Genomic DNA, 22500 nt, shown 5'->3' with positions numbered 1-22500 from the left:
AGAAAGAGAAAGAAATGAAGGAAGAATGAAATAGTGAATAAGGGAGAGATGAAGGAAAGTTTATTCTTGTGCGAGTGTGAAGGTACGATGGAAAGGAGAAGAGGTTGGGAGAGGAGAGGGAAGACGGTAAGGAGAGGGAGATAGTGAGGAAAAGGAGAGAGAGAGAGAGAGAGAGAGAGAGAGAGAGAGAGAGAGAGAGAGAGAGAGAGAGAGAGAGAGAGAGAGAGAGAGAGAGAGAGAGAGAGAGAGAGAGAGAGAGAGAGAGAGAGAGAGAGAGATGAAAAGAAACAGGTAAAATAAGCGAAGAAGTGTAGGGAAAGTTTCAGGAAGGGGTAAAATGGAGGAAAGGATAGGAGGGGAAAGAGGAAGAAGGGAAAAGGCAGGAGGGTTATGGAGGAAAGAAAAAAGAGAGTAAGGAACGGAAGGAGAAATATATTGATGATACATGAACGAAAAAAAAAAGAAGAAATGGTACTGAGGGGATGGAGGAAAGAAAAGAAAAAAAAGTGGCAAAATATAGACAGAAGGAAAAGAGAAGAGAAATCATGGAAATAAGAAAAGAAGTAAAAGAAAGATAATAGGAGTAGGGAACGGAGAAAAAAATAAATTGTTCAAACATGGAGGGAAAAAAAAATGGAGGGGAAATTGAGAACGTAACGGAGGAAGGAGTGAGGAAAGGAGGAGGAAGGGAGGTAATCTTGAAGGATGGAGGGAAGGAGGGAAAAAGGGGAGCGAGGGACAGGGTTAAGAGGTCGACAGGAAGAGGGGAAAGGGGAGAGAGGGACGCAGTGCAGATGTTAAGTGTTGGACGGCCCGTGACTCGCGTGAAGGGTGCACTAAGGAGAGGAAAAGAGGAAAGAAGGAAGATAGTTAAGAAGGAGTAAAAGATGATAATACGTATATGAAGGAAGATAATAAAGGGGTAAAGGGGGCTCGTGACTCGGGTGAAGGAGGATGCTAAGAAGAGTGAAGGAGAAAAGGAGGAAGCTTGTTAAAAAGGAGACGGGAATTATATGCGAGGAGGATAGAGAGGAAAAAAATAGAGGGAAAATTCGATGTGAAAGAGGATGCTGGGGAGGGTAAAGGAGAAGAGCTGGAAGATTGTTAAAAAGGAGAAAGGAATATGCGAGGAGGATAGAGAGGAAAAAAAATAAGAGGGAAAATTCGATGTGAAAGAAGATGCTGAGGAGGGTAAAGGAGAAGAGCAAAAAGAAGTTAAAGGAGAGTAAAAAGGGATATAAAGAAAAGAAGGGAGTAAGAAAAGGAGGGAAGGGAATGTTATACGAGAAGAACAGAGAGAAAAAAAAATAAGTGTGAAAATTAGACATAGGATCATAAGGGAATGTGGATGAAAATACAAATAGAAGGGAAAATACAAATAGAGGAAAATAGAGATGAAAGGAAAATAAAAGATCTGATAAAGAATAGAGAATAAAATAGCTGGATAGAGATGAGAGGATAATTAAAGGTTAACTAAAGAAAATAGAGAAAGGAGGAAAGAAGAAAGAAAAGGAGAGGGTGAAAATGGTGAGGAAGAAAGAAGAAAATGGAGAAAAACATAGAAAAAAATAGAGTATGAAAGGAAGATGATAGACAAAAATAGATTGATCGAGAGAGACCTTGAAAGAAAAACAGCAGAGGGACGAAAAAGAGGAAAAAAAGGATTGTAAGAAGGAGAAAGAAATAGAAGGAATCGAGGAGATGGAGGAAAGGGAAGAGAAAAACATCAGAACCCCAAAAAATAAATGATAAATGACAGAGAGAGAGAGAGAGAGAGAGAGAGAGAGAGAGAGAGAGAGAGAGAGAGAGAGAGAGAGAGAGAGAGAGAGAGAGAGAGAGAGAGAGAGAGAGAGAGAGGCAAAAAAATACGAATGGTGTTGGCGGTTGTTCATAAAAAAAAATAAGGAAGCTGAAAATAAAGGTAAAAGAAAATATAATGGTGGGGGAAAAAATTAACAGAAGGAATAGAGAAGAAAAAGTTAAAAAAAAGAGATGAGCAGAAAAAAATAACGATTGAAGAAAAGTGCAAACCTCATGGGAGAGAGAGAGAGAGAGGGAGAGGGAGAGGGAGAGGGAGAGAGTGACGAACGAAGATATTTGAGAGAGGAACGAAAGTAAGAGAGAAGAAAATATAAGAAAGTGAATGGCAAGCGAAAATCATTGATGGAAGAAGGAAAGAATCAAAGAGAGGATGGAGGAGAGTAATAACACGGACTCGAGGTGGAGGGAAAGAGGAGAAAAAAAGGAAAAGGGAAAGAAAGTGTATTAGTGGTTGTGCCCGAGGAAATGGTGGAGGGGAAAGGCGGGAAAGGGAGTGGAAAGAAAAAAATAATGGAAGGGTATTTTTAGGAAGGGGAAATGGAGAGGAAAGATACCATATAGGAGAAGAAAGCGAACAGAAGAGATAAAAAGAAAGATTAGAAGGGAAATGAAAAGAGGAAGAGTAGGAGAGTAGGACAGACGAGAGAAGAGAGGCAGTCAGGAGGAAGGCAGGGAGGAGAGGAGGAGGAGGAGGAGGAAGACGAGGAAGAGAAGGAGAAAGGGAAAGGAATGAGGGTCGTTGGGAATGGGTTCAGTTTCCCCTCCTAACGACGTGAATTTGTTACCCCCACGACAAGGGTTCACCCGGCGGGACTTGGGAAGGGTGGTGGTGGTGGTGGTGGTGGTGGTGGAGGTGGTGGAATTAGGTTGTCTGTTTGTGTGTCTGTCTGTCTTCATAAGTCATTACCGTCTTTTAAATTCGTTTCCCTAATTGCCAGTATCATTATTATTTTCTTCTTTATCTCATTGTTCCTATCTTCATTTTCGTTATTAATTTTCCTCGTACATATTTTCATCATTGTTATCATTATTCTCATGTTCGTCGCGTTATCGGTACCGTCGGTGTCATCTTCAGTGTCGTTTTTCATTTTCATTGTTTTGTCATTATCTTTGTCCTCCTCCTCCTCCTCCTTGTCCTCGTCCTCGTTTCGTTCTCGTCCTCTTCAATTTGTTTATTGTCATTGGTGTGGTGTTATTGGTGCCGGTGAAGGATTAGATGGAGGTGGAGGAGATGGTGGAGGAAGAAGAGGAAGAGGAAAAGGAGAAGGAGAAATAGGACAAGGTGTAGGTGTAAGTGGAAGTGGAGATGGTGTTTGTGGAAGAGGAGGAGGAGGAGGAGGTGGTGGAGGAGGAGGTGGAGGTGGAGGAAGAGGAGGAGTGTAGGTATTATCGGACGGAATGAAGGAATATATTGGACTGCTCTCTTCAATCTTCGTCTGTCTTATCTGATGTATTGTTGACTGCTAAGAGAAGGAGAAGAAGAAAATGAAAAGGAAGAAAAATAACTGAAAATAAAAAAAAAACGAGGAATTTCATCAAAACCAACACCAGTAACATCACCATCAACAACAACTACAACAAAAACTACAGCAACAACAACCACTGCTACTACCACCACTACCACACGAAACAGTAAGCGAAAAATGGAAACAAAACGAACTTCCCAAAACGTGAAATACCTATGCAGTCACGCAACACACACACACACACACACACACGAGCGGTACACCTCGAAAAGACAATTAAAACTGCCGGAAATATTGTTGTCGCACCCCCTACCTGTGTGTGTGTGTGTGTGTGTGTGTGTGTGTGTGTGTGTGTGTGTCCCTTCCATTTTTCCCGTTCGACACTAGGCTGCAAGTCCCTCCGAAGCACCAAGGATTTTCGACGTTATCTGGCACCGAATACAAAAGCGCTTCGAATCCTCTTAACCCGAATACGAAGTCAATCCGCTAAGTGTGCCAGCGGATCACGAGAGAGAGAGAGAGAGAGAGAGAGAGAGAGAGAGAGAGAGAGAGAGAGAGCAATGGAACTTTTATAAACTGTATCAGATTAAGGCTAAAGCGATGAAGGTGTGTGTGAGAGAGAGAGAGAGAGAGAGAGAGAGAGAGAGAGAGAGAGAGAGAGAGAGAGAGAGAGAGAGAGACAGAACTCCAATGCAAGGTGTAAATGGGGTGTTAAATTAACCACCCGTGATCGAGAGAGAGAGAGAGAGAGAGAGAGAGAGAGAGAGAGAGAGAGAGAGAGAGAGAGAGAGAGAGAGAGAGAGAGAGAGAGAGAGAGAGAGAGAGAGAGAGAGAGAGAGAGAGAGATAATAAATATAAGAGAGAAGCGAAGGAAGGAGGGGAGAAAAAAATGAGAAGGGTGAAGGGAGGGGAGATAATTAAATAAAACAGGGCCTGAGAAAATGTAAAGTGAAAGTGAATGAATGAAATGTATAGAAGGAAAGTGTAATAAAGAGGGGAGAAAAGATAATGGAGAGAGAGCGTGAAGAGATTAGAATGGGGATATGGAAGAGGATGAAAATAATAGATGGATGTAGGAGAGGAGATGAAAGTTAAAGGCAGAAAAGAAAAGAGAAGTTTAAAAGGTGAAAGAATGATGAAAATGTGGAGATGGTGAAAAGGAAGAATGAGAAAGCAAAAAAAGAAGAGGCATGAAGGGATGGGAGATGATGTTTGAAGATGATGGTTTAGTAGAGGTGGACAACGGGAAGGGAAGAAAAGAGGACATGGAGAAAGGAAAAGGGAGGGAAGGTAGGAAAAGGAAGGAGTAGTGAAGAAAAAAAGGAGTAGATGTTGCAGGAATGAATGGATCAGAAAATAAAGTAAAAGAGTGTCGCAATAGGGAGAAGGAAGAAGAGTGGATAGATAGAATGAATAGATGAATGGGCAGGTGAGAGGGAATGGGTGAGGAGATAAGGGAAATGCAGAAAATTGGACAGGTGGAAGATTAAAGTCGTGAAAAAGAGATGGGAAGAGTGGGTAGAAGAGGAAGAGGAGATAGAAGTGATGGGATGGTGAAAGGAAGAGAGGAAGGGGAGAATGAGGAGGAGTTTAGTAGATATAAAGGTGATGGGAGGGTAAAGAAGAGAATGGGTTTAGATGGGGAGGAATTTAGAGGAGAGAAAAATAATGGGATAAAGGGATGGGTAAGAAATGGGAGTAGGGGATGAAAAGAGAGAAGGAAGAAAAGAAAATAGCAAGATTGGCACAGAAAAAAAGAAATTGGGTGGCTAGAACTAGATTTTCGAATTATACGATGCAAATTCCATTCTCTCTCTCTCTCTCTCTCTCTCTCTCTCGCTCCAGAACGAACCAGAAATGTGCAAAATGTTAAAAAAAAATAATAGGGTAGAAAATTCACCGTGGTTCAGAGGAAAAAGAGATGGCGGTTTCGGAGAGGAGGAGAAGGAGGAAGAGGAAGAACGGGATGAGGAGGAGGAGAAGGAGGAGGAGAAGAAGAAGAAGAAGAAGAAGAAGAAGAAGAAGAAGAAGAAGAAGAAGAAGAAGAAGAAGAAGAAGAAGAAGAAGAAAAAGGAACAAATGTAGCAGTAAGGAACGATATTGAAAAGGAAGGAGGGGAAGGAAAATATGAAAAGAAGAGGATTTACCGGAATAGAAGAAAAAAACATTAGAAAGAAAAGAAGTCAGAGGAGGAGGTGGAGGGAGAAGAGGAAACTGGGAAGCATGGAATAGTAGGCAGCAGAAAACGTGTTGTCTTTTTCTTGTGATTCCTGTAGCGCCGGTAGGCTTTCTTAAGGGGCTATTAGAACACAAGGAAACTGGAAGAGGCCTATAGGATCATTGATTTTACGGAACTATCTTGATCTTGTTCAGGAGGCAGATACTACACTGTGTAAGTCCCGCCTCTGTCTCTAGGAGGAAGTGGGGGTGGAAGAAGAAGAAGAAGAAGAAGAAGAAGAAGAAGAAGAAGAAGAAGAAGAAGAAAGAAGAGAAAGAACACAAAAAAGAAACAGAAACAGAATAAAAGATAGAAAAAAAAGAAAAAAGAAGAAAAAGACAGAAGGAAGAAAAAAGAGAGAGAGAGAGAGAGAGAGAGAGAGAGAGAGAGAGAGAGAGAGAGAGAGAGAGAGAGAGAGAGAGAGAGAGAGAGAGAACGGGGTTACTATTTTGTTACGGATACGGAATAAAAGTCCGTATATTTAAACGTATTTGCACATCACTTCACCTGTTTGAAAAGACTCTCGTAAAAGTTGCTGGGATTTTTATGGAGTGTTTTGTGATCCCGGGATAGTTTTACACGACTTCTGCACTTTGAATGGGAAAAACACACATGAAAACCGGGTTAACCTTCTCTCTGGACTTGCGAAATAGTCTTAATGGGTGTCCGATACGTTTAAGAATATGGAACGAATGGATTGGAAAATAGGAGTAAAAGGTTGAGGTAATAGGGAGAAGGGAGAAGAGCAGACAGACAGAATGAATAAATGCATGGAAAGGCATCTCTCGTGTCGCACCAAAGGAACGGTCAGTGTAATGCTTAATGTAGAACTGGATCGTTTTCGCACGTATAACATCTGCAGGAAGGTTGTTCAAAGGGAAGTTCGTGAAAATATAAAGCCCCTGCTGATGTCTGTATTGCATGACCTCGCTTGAATTAGGTAAGGTTTAAGTTGAGGACATACGCTATAGCTACGCGTGACCTCAGTGCTCATCTCCGTCGCGTTAGCCCTTGAACCTATTATGGGGGATTGGTCGACTGTTATTTCTGGTTATCGCCTTAGTTTGGAGTTCAAAATTCTTGCCGTGATCGATGTTATTGGATTAGTTCAGGTCTTTAAAAACTTGTGCCCAATCTCCTTGTAGTCCTCTCCTTTCCAGCGTAAAGAGGATGAGCCGCAAGGGTCGTTCCCCTTACGGCTGTGCCCTCAACGATAGTATCATTTCCATGGAGGAGGAGGAGGAGGAGGAGGAGGAGGAGGAGGAATAAACGGCAGAGAAATAAGAAAAAAAGAAAAACTAAGTGGAAAATGAAAAAAAGGAGGAGGGGGAGGAATAAGATGCGGGAAAAGTGAAAAAAAGTAAGAGAGGCAGGAGGAGGAGGAGGAATAAACGGCAAAGAAAAAGAAAACAATAAAGAATAAACGTTAGAGGAGAAGAAGAGGAGAAGGAGGAGCGGGGAAAAAAAGAAGTAAGAATAAGTGGCAGAAGAAAAGAGGGAGAGGAGGAGGAATGAAATGTGGAAAGAAAAAGAAGAAAGAAGAGGTGAAAGAAGTAAAGAGAAGGAGGAGAAGCAGTAAACGAGGAAGAAAAAAATAAAAGAAGACGAAAGAATAAGGGGAAAAAAGAAATAAAGGGAAGAAAAGGAGGAGGAGGTAGAGGAGGAATAAAATGCGGGAAAAATAAAAGGAATGAAGAAAAAGTGGAAGAAGAAAAGAGGAGGAGGAGGAAGATTCGAGTAGGTGGTTTCTGATACGCTGGACCGAACACGGACAGGATGTTACGTACTGTTATTGCTCTCTCTCTCTCTCTCTCTCGCGGGGGTGAGTGGTCTTTTTAGTGTGTAAATGATGGTAAATTGGGCCCGGGAAAACTACCAACTCAAGGGATTGTGATGATGGTGATGATGGTAGTGGTGATGGTCTACTTGTTCTTGTTGGGGGTGATGGTGAGAGAAATGGTTGCGTTGTGTGTGGTGGTGGTGGTTGGTTATGTGGTGGTGATATCAGTGGTGTTTTGTCGGTGGTGATGCTGTGTGTGGTGTAAGGTTGGTGATGTGTCTATCTTCTTATCTATTTGTTTATCTATCTGTCTATCTAACTATCTATCTAATTGGTCCTTTTCCTATTTATGTCTGTTCCGTGCCCTGAGATGTGGCCGTTTGTCACGTTTCAAAGTTGTGTCTGCCGCGCGGTGTGGTGTTCCGTGATCGTGCTGTGGCGTTAATGTCTTTGTGTTGTGTTTTGTTGTGAGGTGATTGTGTGTCGTGGTGTGTCGTGAGTATGCCGTCTTGGGGTGATGTGTGAGGTGCTGCTTTGGTGGTGTGATACTGGTGTTCTTTATTGTGATGAGGTGGCGTTGCTTTGTCTGTTTGTTGTTATTATTGTTGTTGTTGGTGGTGGTGATGATGGTGGTGGTGGTGTCGTTGTTGTTGTTGTTGTATTGATATATTCTTGTGTTATGTCTGGGTAGGATTTTTTCGTAATAAGTTGTCTTCTTTAAAACATATGATTAAAAGGGTGAAAATAGTGACTTTGCCTGTAATGATGATACTGAAGGTGTTGATGATGATAATAACGATGCTAATGTTTTTTTTTTTCAGGTATGGTGATGATGGTGTTGATGACTTGTCTGGCATGATGATGATTATAATGAAGGTATTTACAATTTCATTATTTTACAACGTTCATTTAAGTAGTTTTCTTTATTTTTTTTCCTATTCTCCATCTTGCGTGACTAACACACACACACACACACACACACACACACACACCACATAAATAAAAAAAAATTAGCTCATGGAAACATATTCTATCTCTCTCTCTCTCTCTCTCTCTCTCGTTAATCTTATCTTACCCTGTGAATGACATGTTCCCTTTATCTTTGCCAATATCCCTTTCTTCCTTCCTTCCTTCATTCCTTCATTCATTCATTCACTCATTTCTCCCTCCCTTTCCCTCCCTCCCTCATCATTCCTCTTTCCTCATCCCATTCTCTCCGTCCGTTATTACTCTCCTCCGCCAGACAGATAATGTCCCCCCCCCTTCCCTCATTCTCTGTCTCTCTGTGTGCTGTTTAGGTTATTTGTTTCCGACTTTCTGCCTGTGTGTGTGTGTGTGTGTGTGTGTGTGTGTGTGTAAGTAGCCGCGCCATATGAGTTTTCTGAGTTCGTGTTAATCAGTGACATCACCGCCGCCATGACGTCAGCGAGTAATTGGAGGAGGAGGAGGAGGAGGAGGAGGAGCAGGAGGAGGAAGAATGGGAGCATAAGAGAAAGAAAGGACGGAATAATGATTAGCTGGGACAGGGAGTGTAAGAGAATTTGAGTAGGATGGGAAGAAGGATGAGAGTGGGAGGCATGATGAATAAAAAGGTAAAAGGGAAATAGAGATGAAGAGTAATAGAGAGGGAAGAAGAAGAGGAGGAGGAGGAGGAGGAGGAGGAGGGGGAGGAGTGTTGTTCTTTTTCCTTAGTATTTTTTCATTCTGGGTTTAGGTTTAATTATATTCTCTCTCTCTCTCTCTCTCTCTCTCTCTCTCTCTCTCTCTCTCTCTAATATGTTTTTTCCGCCTGTAATACTTCCTTAATTTAATAAACTGAAGGGACAGGATTTTTGTTGTTGTTGTTGTTGTTGTTGAGGGTTGTGGTGGTGGTGGTGGTGGTGGTGATTGTTGTGGTGGTTATAATTATCTTGTTATTGTTGATGGTGGTAGTTTTGGTGGTGGTGGTGGTGGGAGTGGTGATGAGTGTGGTGGTGATGAGGTTTTGTTGATGTTTTTCTTTCTTAACATCCTCAACCCCTCTTCCAACCATTTTCCTTTTCCTGTCTCTTATCTCCCCTCCTTACATCGCTATTTCCTTTCTTAGATTTTCCTGTCCAACTCTCCTTTGCTCCTTATTTTCTATCCTACACTCTCTCTCTCCTTCGCTTCCCTTCCTTTCAATTCCTCCCTTCCTCACTTCTTTCCTTCATCCTTCTATCCTTCCTTTAATTCCTCTCAGCGTCCCATCCTTCACTTCTCTCCTCCCTTCCTTCACTCTTTCCATCCCTTTATTCTCTTCTCCCCACTTGCATTTCTTTCCTCTCCTCTTCTCCCTTCACTTCTCTCCTCCCTTCATTCACTCCTTTTCTCCCTTCCTTCACTTCTACCCTCCCTTTCTTCACTCCTTTTCTCCCTTCCTTCGCTTTTTCTTCCTCTTTTCTTCTCTCCCCACTTGCATTTCTCCTGTCTTTCTTTTCCCTCTCCCTTCACTTCTTCCCTCCCTTCATTCATCTCTCCCTTCCTTCATCTCCCCTCCCCTCCTTCACTTCTCTCCTTCCTCCCTCTATTCGTCCATCGGTCTCCCTTTTCTATTCTTTCTTCCTCCGATTCCCTTCCTTGACGACTCCCCTTCCCCTTCATCTTTCCATTCATCTCTCTTTCCTTCCCTCCTTCATTTACTCGCCCCCTTCCTATGCTATTTACCTCCATCCCGCCCTTCATCCATTCATCCACCCATTTCTCTCTCCGATTTATCTTCCATCCTCCGCCGCTTCCATCCATCTCTCCTCCCTTTCCTTCCCCCTCTCCCCCCCCCCCCCCTCCCCTTCCCTCCCTCCCGTTGCACAATTACTCTCATCACGGTCCAGTTATCCAGTGATTTGCTTTCCTCTCTGTCTCTCTACGTTATTCATCTTTTCCTTCCTCTCTCGTTTTTTTCTGCCTTCCTGCTTTCTTCTTCTTCTTCTTCTTCTTCTTCTTTTTCTTCTTCTTCTTCTTCTTCTTCTTCTTCTTCTTCTTCTTCTTCTTCTTCTTCTTCTTCTTCTTTCAACAGTGAAGTAATGATTTGAGTGGGAGTATACAGGCTGTTAGTTAGGGGCGATTTTTTTCCTCCTCCTCCACCTCCTCCTCCTCCTCCTCCTCCTCCTCCTGCTCCTCCACCTTTTCTCTCCTCACCTGTATAGACCAACCGGACTCTTGCAGACTCCTTACGTTCTTATGTTCTTATGTTCCATCACGTTCTCCATCATGCTCATCATTATCTTGCACTTCCTCCTTTCTGTTTATTTTTACTTGAGTCTTCTTCTTCTTCTTCTTCTTCTTCTTTTTCGTCCTGCCGGAGGGAGAGGTGGGTGGGGAGGAGCCTTCATCTATTCCATCCTGTCCTACCTCACACAGATTACCAGTAGTAGCGGTAGTAGACACCCTCGCCATAGACCGCCACTGGTGCCTGTTCTTCCTATGTATTTCTATGTATATTCCTCCTCCTCCTCCGCCTCGTTCATTCAGCTCAACAGACAGACAGAGGGAGAGGGAGAGGGAGAGAGAGAGAGAATATCAATGGCTTTACTTTTTTTTTTGTTTGTAGAGGCGAATTTGTTTGTCTCTTTTTTGTTTTAATATTTTATCCTAGCCTTCCCTTTTTGTTTCAACTTTTACTTTTTATTTTGTTGTTTGTTTCCTTTTATTGCTATTTTTTTCTTATCTTTGTTTTATTTTGCCTGGTTTAATTTTTGCTTTTTATATTTTTTTCTACTTATTTTCTCTTGTTTCATTTATATGTTCTCTTTTGCTCTTTTTTCCATTTATTTTCCTTGTTAGACTATTCCCGTAAAAAAATTCTGCCTCTACTTTTTCTTGTTTTGCAGTGTTTACACATATGTTTTTTGATGCGTCTGCGGAAATGTGAAGAACAAAAAATACATGAGGCTTGCTGTGTCTAGATTGCTTTTGTCTTGTATTTGTGTTCTTTTCGGCAACAGCAGGCGATGAGTTGTTATGTTGATTTTTTTTCTTTAATACTTTCATCATTTCCGTAAACATGGTCCGGAAAGGAACAATAACTAACATCTGTCAGCCTAAAGTAAACAAACTGATCTCTCTCTCTCTCTCTCTCTCTCTCTCTCTCTCTCTCTCTCTCTCTCTCTCTCTCTCTCTCTCTCTCTCTCTCGGATGGACACTTTCCTTGTTTCATGTTTTTTCTTTGTCTTTGCTCAACTTCTCTTTCTGTCCGTCTATTTTAGCCTTTGTTTATTTGTTTCTCTATATACTTTAGCTTCGTTGTCCCTTCCTCTCCCTTTATCATACTCTCCTCCTTCCTGTCTCACTCGTTGTCTCTTCTTCTTATTACTCATCTTTGTCTCACTCCCTGTCTCTCCTCATCATATTCTTCTTTGTCTCACTCTTTCTCTTTTACTCGCAACTTTTATCTGTTTCTTCCTTACTCTCATTCTCTTCCTACATTTCTTCCTATTTTCTCCCTCTCCATTTGCTATCTTTGTCTCACTATCTCTCCCTTTCCATCTTTACCTATCTCTGTCTCTTCCCTTCTCCACCATCCTCTCCTTTGTCTCACTCTCCGTATCTCTCCATATTTCTATTTCTCTCTCTTTAATTTCATGTATACCCTTTCATCTATACTCCTTCCATATTGATCCCGCCACCTTCTTAATTTTATCCCGTCCTTATTTTCGCCTCCCACACCTTCTCTTTCTTCTCTCTCTTCCACTTACTGATCATTTAGCTTTCCCTATGTTCCTTTTATTTTCTTTTTCTTTCCTCACCCTTCGATCTTATGTATTCATCTCACCAGACTCATTTCTTTTACCTTTGTTTTCCTTCCCTTTTCTCCGTCATCAGCTCTTCCTCCTCACCCTTCTCTGCTCTCTCATCGTCTCCCCTCCTCTCTTCCTCTCTTCATTCCCTTCCTCTGCCTCTCTCTCCTTTCCTCTCTTCCCTCGCTGCTTCCCCTTCGCTTTTCCTGCACCCTCCCCTGTTTTTCTCTCTTCTCCTTTTATATGTTATTTCCTCTCTCTCTCTCTCTCTCTCTCTCTCTCTCCTGTTCATTCCTCCTAAATTGCTTGTTTCTTCCTTCCTCTCTCGCCACTTTCCTCCTCCTCCTCCTCCCCCTCCTCCTCCTCTTCTTCTTTCTTGTGGCTGGCGGCGGCATCATCATAACCACAACAGAGAGAGGGAAGAGGGAGGAAGGGGGGAGGGAAGGAGGAAGGGGGGAGGGAGGGAAGGATGGGGGGGGGCGGGGCTCTGGTCACCATCACTTCTAATGGGGACGTCCTGCTTCCTCCTACCTTCTGCTTCCTGCCTCCCTCCCTTCCTCCTGTCCCCTCCCTCCTTACTCCCTTCCTCTTCCACTCTCCCTTCCTCCAGCTTCCTTCTCCCTCCTTTCTCATCCGACTTCCCTCTTTCCTACTGCGTCCTTCCTCCCTCTCCTACCTGCTTCCTTCCTTCCTTCCTCCTGTCCCTCCCCTCTCTCCTCTCTCCCTTCCTCTTCCACTCCCTTCCTCCAGCTTCCTTCTCCCTCCTTTTCTCATCCAACTTCCCTCTTTCCTCCCTTCTTCCTTCCTTCCTTCCTTCCTTCCTTCCTTCCTGCCTCCCTCCCTTCCTCCTGTCCCCTCCCTCCTCACTCCCTTCCTCTTCCACTCTCCTTTCCTCCAGCCTCCTCCCTCCTTTCCTCATCCAACTTCCCTCTTTGCAACTGCGACCTCCCTCCCTCTTTCCTTCCTTCTTCCTTCCTCCCTTCCTTCCTTTCTTCCTTCCTTCCTTCCCCCTCTTGCTTCTTTCCTCCTTTTTTTTTTCTTCTCCCGCCTTGGTCCTTCCTTCCTCTCACCGCCCCTCTTTCCTCCTGCGCCTTCTCTCCCTCCCTCTCCTGTTTTTGCTTCCTTCTTTCTTCTTTCTGCGTTTGCTTTTCTGTTTTTCCATCAGCTTGGGAGGAGTTGTAGAGATGTAAGGGATTGGGAGAGTCGGAGAGGATTGTGAGGTATATGCTTGGGAGTTGTGGTAGAGATGTAAGGGATTGGGAGAGTCGGAGAGGATTGGGAGGTATGCTTGGGAGTTGTGGTAGAGATGTAAGGGATTGGGAGAGTCGGAGAGGATTGGGAGGTATGCTTGGGAAGTTGGGGAAGGAGTTAGAGGAAGAACGTTTCATTCATCTATTTTTTTTATATAATGGAAAGGGTGTCAGGTGGGGAAGGTGTGTTGCGTTTGCTCGAGTGGAAAGTGGTTTTATATGACCCTTCGTAGATCAAAGTAAGACAAATAACACACTGCTTGCTGAGTGAATATTTACAGGAAGCATCGAAATTAGTGTATCAAGACCCGAAATTGACCTCTCTTTTGGCTACTCTTTACTGTTATCTAATATGGGAGCGGCAAGTAGCGGGCTTTTACTTTTTGTACTCTTATTGTTGCCCTTGAGCCGTGTCCTTTGATGTAAAAAAAAAAAGGAAAGGTTTAACTAAGAAAGTATTGAAGGAAAGATAAATTTAACAGCATCAGTGGCAGGTTATGTAAGCTGTCACCTGGCGTCAAAGTTAGGGGAGCAAAAGGAAGCTAGCGATCTGAATACGGTGTACCTGTTTATACTGAAATCTGGACAAATAGAAAGGGGTCGTCGGGAAGGCATTGTCCCACGCCATCTAATGAGACATACTTACGAGACATAGGTTGGTATCATAAGACACTTTCGCTTCTAACATCAACTATTTATAAAGGTCAAAAGGGAGGCAATTGAGTTCTACTGTGTGTTTCTTTAGGCTCATGGTACAGAAGAAGGGTCAACCTACCACCAGCGTCTAAAAACTACTCCTGGAAATGCCCCAAAGTCCTAGGAAAGCCTTGTCAAATAGGCGAACTTAAGCGACAAAATATTTAGTAATGCGGCCCATACTGCCCTCGGTCATGGTCATGCTTTTGAGAGGTCATTTTAGTAAGTCCTCTTGATAATAACTAAGAAAACAATAACAACCACAACAGTAATGACAGCAACAAGAACAGTACAGCGAAGGGCTACACAGTACTGGGAGCCACAACGAAAGCAATCCCGCGCACCATTACCCCTGATCTGATACAACACCTCGCCTCCCCTACGCCCCCCTACCCCCTCGGTCCCCCTTCCCCCCATGGTTCCCTTAGCACCCCCAGCTCCACGTGAGGGTCAGCTCCCCGTAACGCTCTCGGCAGGTTCTAATGGAAATCTCGCCCTGTCAAATGGTGCTGAAGGGGAGGGGGTAGTCTATACGATATGTGTGTGGGGGGGGAGGGAGGGTGTGATATGTATGTGCGTGTTGGGGGGAAGTATGGGGGGGGGGAGAGAAGGAGTGTAATGCGTGTATGTGAAGGGAGGGAGAGAAGAGTGTGTATGTGTGATCGAGGAAGGAGGAAAAGTGTGTGTTTGCGTGTGTGTGTGTGTGTGTGTGTGTGTGTGTGTGTGTGTGTGTGTGTGTGTGTGTGTGTTTTGAGAGGGAGGGAGGGAGGCTGTGGTGTTTGTTTACTTTACATTGCTTTGTGTTTGCTTGGGTGTTGTTGTTTGTGCTCTGTTGTCTGATTAAGGAGGGAGGGAGTGAAGGCGTGTATGTTGGCGGCCCTCTCCTGTGCTGCCTTGTGTTTGGTGGTGTTGGTGATGGTGGTTAGGGTGGTGGTGGTGTTGAGGATGGTCGTGGTGGTAGTGGTGGTGGTGGTGGTGATTGGTTTTTGGTCTTATGAATACGAGATGTGTTATATATATTGGTTTTTAGAGGACGTAATAATTGTTAATGTTGTTGTATCCCTGAGTGTTGCAGATATCCACTTGTTGCTATTATTTTGTTATTGATGGTGGTGATCGTGGTTATGGTGGTGGTGTTGGCGGTGGTATTGGTGTGGTGATGGTAGTGGCATTATGGGGCCTCTAAATGTTTGATATGTTGTGAATGATGGGTGAAAAAAAAGACATAATTGCAGTTTTACATTTCCTTCAGTGTTATTCATATCTACCGGTGTTGCTATTTGTTATTCCAGGCAAAGGTGTTTTATTCAATTTCCTGTGGTCGTTTTTATATGTTTTAAATTGTATTCGCTATGTTTTTATCCTTTGTTCATAGGGATATATTACTTTTTTCCTGGAATGTGTGTGTGTGTGTGTGTGTGTGTGTGTGTGTGTGTGTGTGTGTGTGTGTGTGTGTGTGTGTGTGTGTGTGTGTGTGTGTGTTTAGTATTCCTCGTTCCGTTGTCTCCTTATTAGAATGCCTTATAAGAAGAGAGAGGTTCAGGCAGCGTCAGGTAAGAGTGTAATTCAAGGTATTGGCAGGTGAGCCGCGGCGGGAATGTAAATGTCCGACTTCTATTACTACTACTACTATTACTACTACTACTACTACCATTTATTTTGACCACCACAACCACAGAAGCTGCTACTGTTAATACGTTGATCACTACTTCTGCTACTACTTAATCATCACCACCACCACCACCACCATGAGCCGAGGGGTGGGGGGAGGAGGTTGATGGGCGGGAGGAAAAGGTGACGAGAAGACAAATGATCAGAGGCCTCCGGGAATGGTATGGAGGAGGAGGAGGAGGAGGTGAGAGTCGGGAAGGAAAAGTGCCTCGTTAATGGAGATGTTGATGAGGAGAGGAAGAAGATGGAGTCGAGGATTGAAGGAGGCAAGGATGAAAGGGTGAGTCAGTTAATTAGGAGAGATGTGGGAAGGAAGGAAGGAAAGGAGGAAGGGAGCGAATGAGGAAGGAAGGAAGGAAGGAGCGAAAGAGGAAGAAAGAAAGAAAAAGACAGCAGAAAAAGTGAAAAAAAGAAAATATCGAACGAAGAAAGGAAAGAAAAAGAACAAAAGAAATAAAGAATGAAGAAATGGAAGAAAGAATAGAAGAAAGGAAGGAAGGAAGGAAGACTAAATAGATAGACAGATGGAAGGATAGGTGAACGTACAGAGGAAGGGAACAGAGGAAGGAAGAAAGGAACAAAAAAAAAAAGGGAAGGAGGAGGAAGGTGAGATAGCTCTTGAAAAGGCTATCCAATACCTTGATTAATTAGAGAGAGAGAGAGAGAGAGAGAGAGAGAGAGAGAGAGAGAGAGAGAGAGAGAGAGAGAGAGAGAGAGAGAGAGAGAGAGAGAGAGAGAGAGAGAGAGCGCAGATGTGGAATAAACAATAGTGTGAATAAAAATGATATATGGGAGGAAGTGGAGTGTCTGGGAACAAGAGAAGTGGAGGAGGAGGAGGAGGAGGAGGAGGAAGGAAGGCAGGAAGGAAGGAAAATTATTTGAGAAAAGAGCAGATGCAGAACAGATGGGAGACTAAAATCATATGAAGAGAAAGAAAGAAAAATGTTTATAGCGTTTATGTGAGTGAATGTGAAATCTGTGGATGAGAGAGGAAGGGAATGACAGACACGAAAAAAAGAAAAATATAGGTCCTGCTCATGAAGTGGATGACCGACACCCTGCGTATGGATAAGGTGGATGAGTGACGGTGATAATAATAGTGAGGCTTAAGATAAAGAGGAAGAGGAAGAGGAGGAGAAACAGAAAAAAAAGTGATACGGAATGGAGAAAAAAGTTAAATAAGAAAAAGACGGGGAAAACAGGAGGTGAAGGAGGAAGGAGGGAGAAAGTAAGATAAAGATAAAGAATAAAGAAGAGGTAACAAAAGAAGAGAAAGAAAAAATGTAAAGGGAAAGGAAAATAATAAGCAAATAAAAGATTGGAAGAGGAAATACAAATAACAGTAAAACAAGGAGACGCAGTAAATAAGGAATAGAAGATAAGAAAAGAAAAGAAAGAAAAAAAGAAAGCAAAAAATAGGAGTAAAACAGAGAGAGTTAAGATAAAATAAGTAGAAGGTAAGAAGGAAAGATGAAAGGGTAAGGGAGAAAGGGAGGGGATGCTGCAAGAGTGGAGATGAAAGGACAGATTCGGAGGGAGGCTTAGAGGTGAAGGATAGGAGAGAGGTGGATGGGTTAAGGGTGACGGGCTGGAAGAGGAGGAGATAGAGACGGAGGAGGAAGAAGAGGGAAGAGACAGATATGGAAGGGAAGCGGATGAGGAAAGGGGGGATTGGATAACATCAGGTACATAAAAGGAAGCAGGAAAAAGAAGGAAGAGGAGAAGAATAAATGGAGAAGGAGGAGATAGTGAAGGAGAAGGAAGAAGGAAGAGACATATATGGGAGGGAAGGATGGAAGGAAGAGGATGAGAAAGGGTGGATAGGATAACATCAGGGACATAGAAGAAAGCAGGAAAGAGAAGGAGGAGGAAAATATAAGGGAAAGAATAAATCGATAGAAGAAGGAAAGTGATGGTAAAATGGAGAAGATAGTGATGGAGAAGGAGGAAGGAAGAAGGAAAAAGAAGGAAGAGGAAGATAAGGTAAAAAAATAAACAGATGGAGGAGTGAAAGACGAAAAGAAAGTAAAATAAAACTGAGAAGGAGGAGATAGCGATAAAGAAAGAAGAAGAAAGAAACAGATATGGGAGGGAAGGATTGAAGGACACAGAAGGAAGTAGGAGAGAGAAGGAGGAAGAAGAGGAGATGTTATGATTGTCAAGGAGTTCAAGGAGTAATTAGGAAGAGAGGGAGGAAATGATGAAGCAGGGAGTTGAAGGAAGGGAGGAAGGAAAAGGGAATAGTGATGAAGAAACAAAGGAAGATTCTGAAGTGAAGAAGGAGGCAGATTTATGGAGAAAGGTAAGGGAAGGGAGAAAAAAAGAGGGCGAAGGGAGGGAATCAGAAAGTCATGTATGGAAGGAAGAGAAAGGAGAGGAGGAGGTGTAGAAGGAACGAAAGAATAAAGGGATTGGGTGTTACATAAAAGAGAGGGTGGATAGGAAAGAGGGGAGGTGGTAAAAGAAGGAACAAGGAAGATGGAGAAGCGAAGGCAAGAAAAAGGTAATTCAAGAGTGTTAAGGGACGAGAGAGAGAGAGAGAGAGAGAGAGAGAGAGAGAGAGAGAGAGAGAGAGAGAGAGAGAGAGAGAGAGAGAGAGAGAGAGAGAGAGACAGCGACTATGCCTCTAAGATTACCACGTTAAACCTCTCTGTCGTACTTTGTCTCAGTAATTTCAACTTAATTCGGTTCGGCTAATCCTCGGCCCTAAATTGAAGTCATTCTTTGTCTCTTTGTCTTTGGTGAAATAAGTATAGTATATAAGAGATAAAAGCCCTACTGTGAATTATAAAGTTCTTTCATCATTTAAACAAACAAACAAAAAAAAATAACATGCGAGAGAAAAAGAAAATATCATATACTATTGAAAAGACCTCCTCCTCCTCCTCCTTCGTCTTTGCTGTCCTTCATCTTCCACCTTTGATTAGTGTAGCTTGTCACAAACAGCCTCGTAAGGACAAGGAGGTCTGCTGTTGTTTGTTCTTCCTTTGTGTTCCTTTGTGTTCCTCCTCCTCCACACAAACAAACAAAACAAAAAACAAAAAACGAGAGAGAAAAAGAAAATATCATATACTATTGAAAAGTCCTCCTCCTCCACACCACACACACGAAAAAAAAAAAAAACGCGAGAGAAAAAGAAAATATCATATACCATTGAAAAGAACGCTCACACAAATACCTACGTGCAGTTCACCACGGCCTGATCATGTGCTGGACTCGTGATCGCAAGCCAGTTCGGTCACGGAGAGATTTAATGATCGTTAGCCGACCTATATGTACTGCTGTGACCTCCCCCTCCTCCCATACCTCTTGCTTAAGGGGAACAGGATCCGCTCCCAGCCAGAAGAGAAACCTTTTGATCTCAACGTTGCTCAGGTCGGTGATGTCAGACGCTCCGCCGCTCACATCACTTATATCTAAAAGCCGAATGGGAAGATAATCGAGCTCTAATGACATCTATTTAGGTTCGTTCCACAAAAGAATGATCACAACCGGCCTCTTGAAGACTCCTTGCGTTCTTATGTTCTTATGTTAACTACCAGAAGGGTCATGAAACTGCCCCTGGAAATGCCCACATCCCCAACGAAAGCCTCTGTCAAATGCGTGTGCTTGGGTTCCGAAATGTTTTAGAATATGAACATCGAACCTCAGCTTGTCGGGCGGCGGACTGGCTGGGCAATGTGTGGGGGTGGGGGGAGCAGATAATGGAATAAATACATAATAAGGAGAAGAAACTGAAGGAGGAGGAGGGGGAGGAGGAGGATGGAGGGTCGAGAATTTAAAATCGGTCGTTGAGTAAATATAAAATCACGAAGAGGTCAAAGGAAAAAAGAGCAAAGAGGAAGGGAAGAAAAGGAGGGTTCAGAGAGAGAGAGAGAGAGAGAGAGAGAGAGAGAGAGAGAGAGAGAGAGAGAGAGAGAGAGAGAGAGAGAGAGAGAGAGAGAGAGAGACCGTCAATCTTCCTATCGATGGAATCTAATCAAACACACACACACACACACACACACACACACACACACACACACACACACACACACACACACACACACACACACGTTACATCACCTCTATCAAAGGCCCTCCACGGCTCCACCCTCAAGTGTATGGTTTCCTCCTTCCTTCCCTTTCCTTCCTTCCCTTCCTTCCCTTCCTTCCTTCCGTCCTTTCTTCCTTCCTTCCTTCCTTCCTTACGTCCTTACGTCCTTTCGTCCTTCATTCCTTCCTTCCGTCCTTTCTTCCTTCCTTCCTTCGTTTCCTTCCTTCCCTTCCTTCCCTTCCTTCCCTTCCTTCCTTCCTTCAGTCGTTCTCTTTACATTCTCTGCTCTCATCACCATCCTTTATCCTCTCCTCCTCCTCCTCCTCCTCCTTCCCTTCCTCCATTTTCCTTGGTTTTATTATCGAAAGGAAACAATTTTATAATCATTACCTGTCCCCTGTGTGTGTGTGTGTGTGTGTGTGTGTGTGTGTGTGTCTTATGGTATTGCTGTAATGTATAAGTTGTTTTTTGTGTTTGTTTTTAATCTCTCGTTTATCATTTATTTATTATTTGTATTTTCTCTCTCTCTCTCTCTCTCTCTCTCTCTCTCTCTCTCTCAAACACACACACACACACACACACACACACACACACACTCTGGAGGCTACGATTAATTTTTGCCTCGTCTGTTTGTTTGCTTGTATATGTGTGTGCGTGCGTGCGTGTGTGTTTGGTTGTTTGTTTCCTTGTTTGTTTGTAGTTCTGATGCGCCTTTAATAAGCAGTTTGAGGAAAGGGAAGTTAGGCTCTTTTTCTCATTTTTATTTTACTATTTATTTATTTTTGCTATTTCTTTGTGCATTGTTTTAATATGTTTTAGTAGAGATCTGTGTTGTATTTATTAAGTTTCTATCACACACACACACACACACACACACACACACACACACACACACACACACACACACACACACACACACACACACACACACACATACACACACACTCGCATACCTGTCTTTCATCTTTAGTTCCAGATGCTGTCATAAACCATTTTCCTGCCTCCTCCCTCCATCTCGTCCTTCCTCTCTTCGTCCCTCCTCTTCTTCTTCTTCTTCTTCTTCTTCTTCTTCTTCTTCTTCTTCTTCTTCTTCTTTTTCTTTTTCGTTTTCTTCTTCCTCTGATATTTCTCTTTTTCTTCTTCTTCTTCTTCTTCTTCTTCTTCTTCTTCTTCTTCTTCTTTATTTCTTACCATAGTGTTTTCTTTCTCCTTTCCTCACTTCCCATCCGTCTCCTCCTCCTCTTCATTGTTTCTCTATATACACCCATTATTTTTCCTCATTATTTTCTCTCCTTTCTCCTTCTTCCTTCCTTTCCTTCACTATTTTCTCTTCCTCCCTTTCTCGTCTTTCATCTTTCTCTCTCTTCCTTCATAATCATTCTATTCTCTATTTCCTCCTCCCATTTTATCTCTTCTTCGTTCTCGTTTCTTCCATGTCCACAATTCTCTCCTTTGCTCCTTCATAATTAGTATCTTCTCTTCCTGTTTTTCCAGTCCTCCTTATCTTTCCTTCTTCATCGCCTTTCCTAACTCATAGCAACTGTCCATTCTTTCCCTCCTCCTTCTCTCCTTCTCTTTCTCTTCCTCTCCTTCGTAATAACTATCTTGTCTACCTCACGCCTTCCTCCTCTCCTTCACAAACACGCTCTTCTATTCCTCCCCTTCTCTCTTCTTTCACCTCCTTCCTTCATCAACTTCTCCTCCTTTCTCTTATTCATAATCACGCTCTTCTGTTCCTCCCATTCTCTCTTCTTTCACCTCCTTCCTTCATCAACTTCTCCTCCTTTCTCTTATTCATAATCACGCTCTTCTATTCCTCCCATTCTCTCTTCTTTCACCTCCTCCTTCCTTCATCAACTTCTCTTTTCTCTTTTTCATGACCACTGTCCTCTATTCCTCTTCTTCACCACCTCCTCCCTTCTTCACCACCACCTCTGCCTCCTGCTCTTCATAAACACGCCCTTCGCTTCCTCTTCCTCTCTTCTTCGCCACCTCCTCCTCCTCCTCCTCCTCCTCTACATAAACACAGGTATGGAAGACGGGGCCGATTTGCATAGGAATGGCGTGGGTGTGTGAGCGTGGTAGACAGTTTGGGCAGCGTGTATAGAAATATATTGAAGGACTGGATCAGATATCAAGGGACGGGAATGGCAGGAAGGGATGGAGGGGGGTGATACGGGACGAGGGAGCTTGGGGATGGGAGGCACATGGGGAGGGAGGGAGGGAGGGGGGTGGTGATAGGGGAAGAGGGGGTTTGGGTATGGGAGGCAGATGGGGAGGGAAAGAGGGAGGCAGGGTGGGAGGATGGGTTTGGTTAGGGGAGGGAACTGAGAAGGTAGGAAAGAAGGGAGAAAGGAAGGAGGGGGAGGGAGGAAGGAAGGAAAGGAAAGGAAAGGAAAGGAAAGGAAAGGATGGGAAGGGAAGGGAAGGGAAGGGAACGAAAGGAAAGGAAAGGAAAGGGAAGGAAAGGAAAGGAATGGAAAGTAAAGGATTGTTTGTCTCTTGGGTGGACAGAGAGAGAGAGAGAGAGAGAGAGAGAGAGAGAGAGAGAGAGAGAGAGAGAGAGAGAGAGAGAGAGAGAGAGAGAGAGAGAGAGAGAGAGAGAGAAGAATTTGAGAGGGAGAATCTGTGTGTGTTGGGGGACAAAAAAAAAAAAAAAGATGAGGAAGAGGAATGTTGTGGAGGAAAGAGGGATGAGGGAGGAGGAATGCGAGGCGTGGCGACACCCAGCAACAGGGGAATGCTATGTGTGTGTTTATCTATCTATCTGTCTATCTGTCCTTGTATATGTCTGTTCCTATTTGTCCG

At 43.3% G+C, this 22500-nt stretch overlaps 1 protein-coding gene across 4 annotated transcripts in view; it reads left to right on the top strand.

Moving 5' to 3' along the window:
* Positions 1-22500, top strand: part of LOC126987906 (uncharacterized) — a 298554-nt gene that overhangs the window by 141073 nt on the left and 134981 nt on the right. For 2 of the 4 annotated variants that reach the window (XM_050845484.1, XM_050845482.1), the window contains exon 3: positions 8107-8161. The exons of the other annotated variants lie outside the window; for them this stretch is intronic. The gene's annotated coding sequence lies outside the window, so the exon portion shown is untranslated. The remainder of the gene's footprint in view (positions 1-8106; positions 8162-22500) is intronic. 4 annotated transcript variants of the gene reach the window in all.

This window comes from Eriocheir sinensis, chromosome 67 (genome assembly GCF_024679095.1).
Source record: "Eriocheir sinensis breed Jianghai 21 chromosome 67, ASM2467909v1, whole genome shotgun sequence".
Classification (NCBI taxonomy): domain Eukaryota; kingdom Metazoa; phylum Arthropoda; class Malacostraca; order Decapoda; family Varunidae; genus Eriocheir; species Eriocheir sinensis.
The sequence above is the reverse complement of the archived record's forward strand: the minus strand, read 5'-3'. Positions and strand labels throughout refer to the sequence as shown.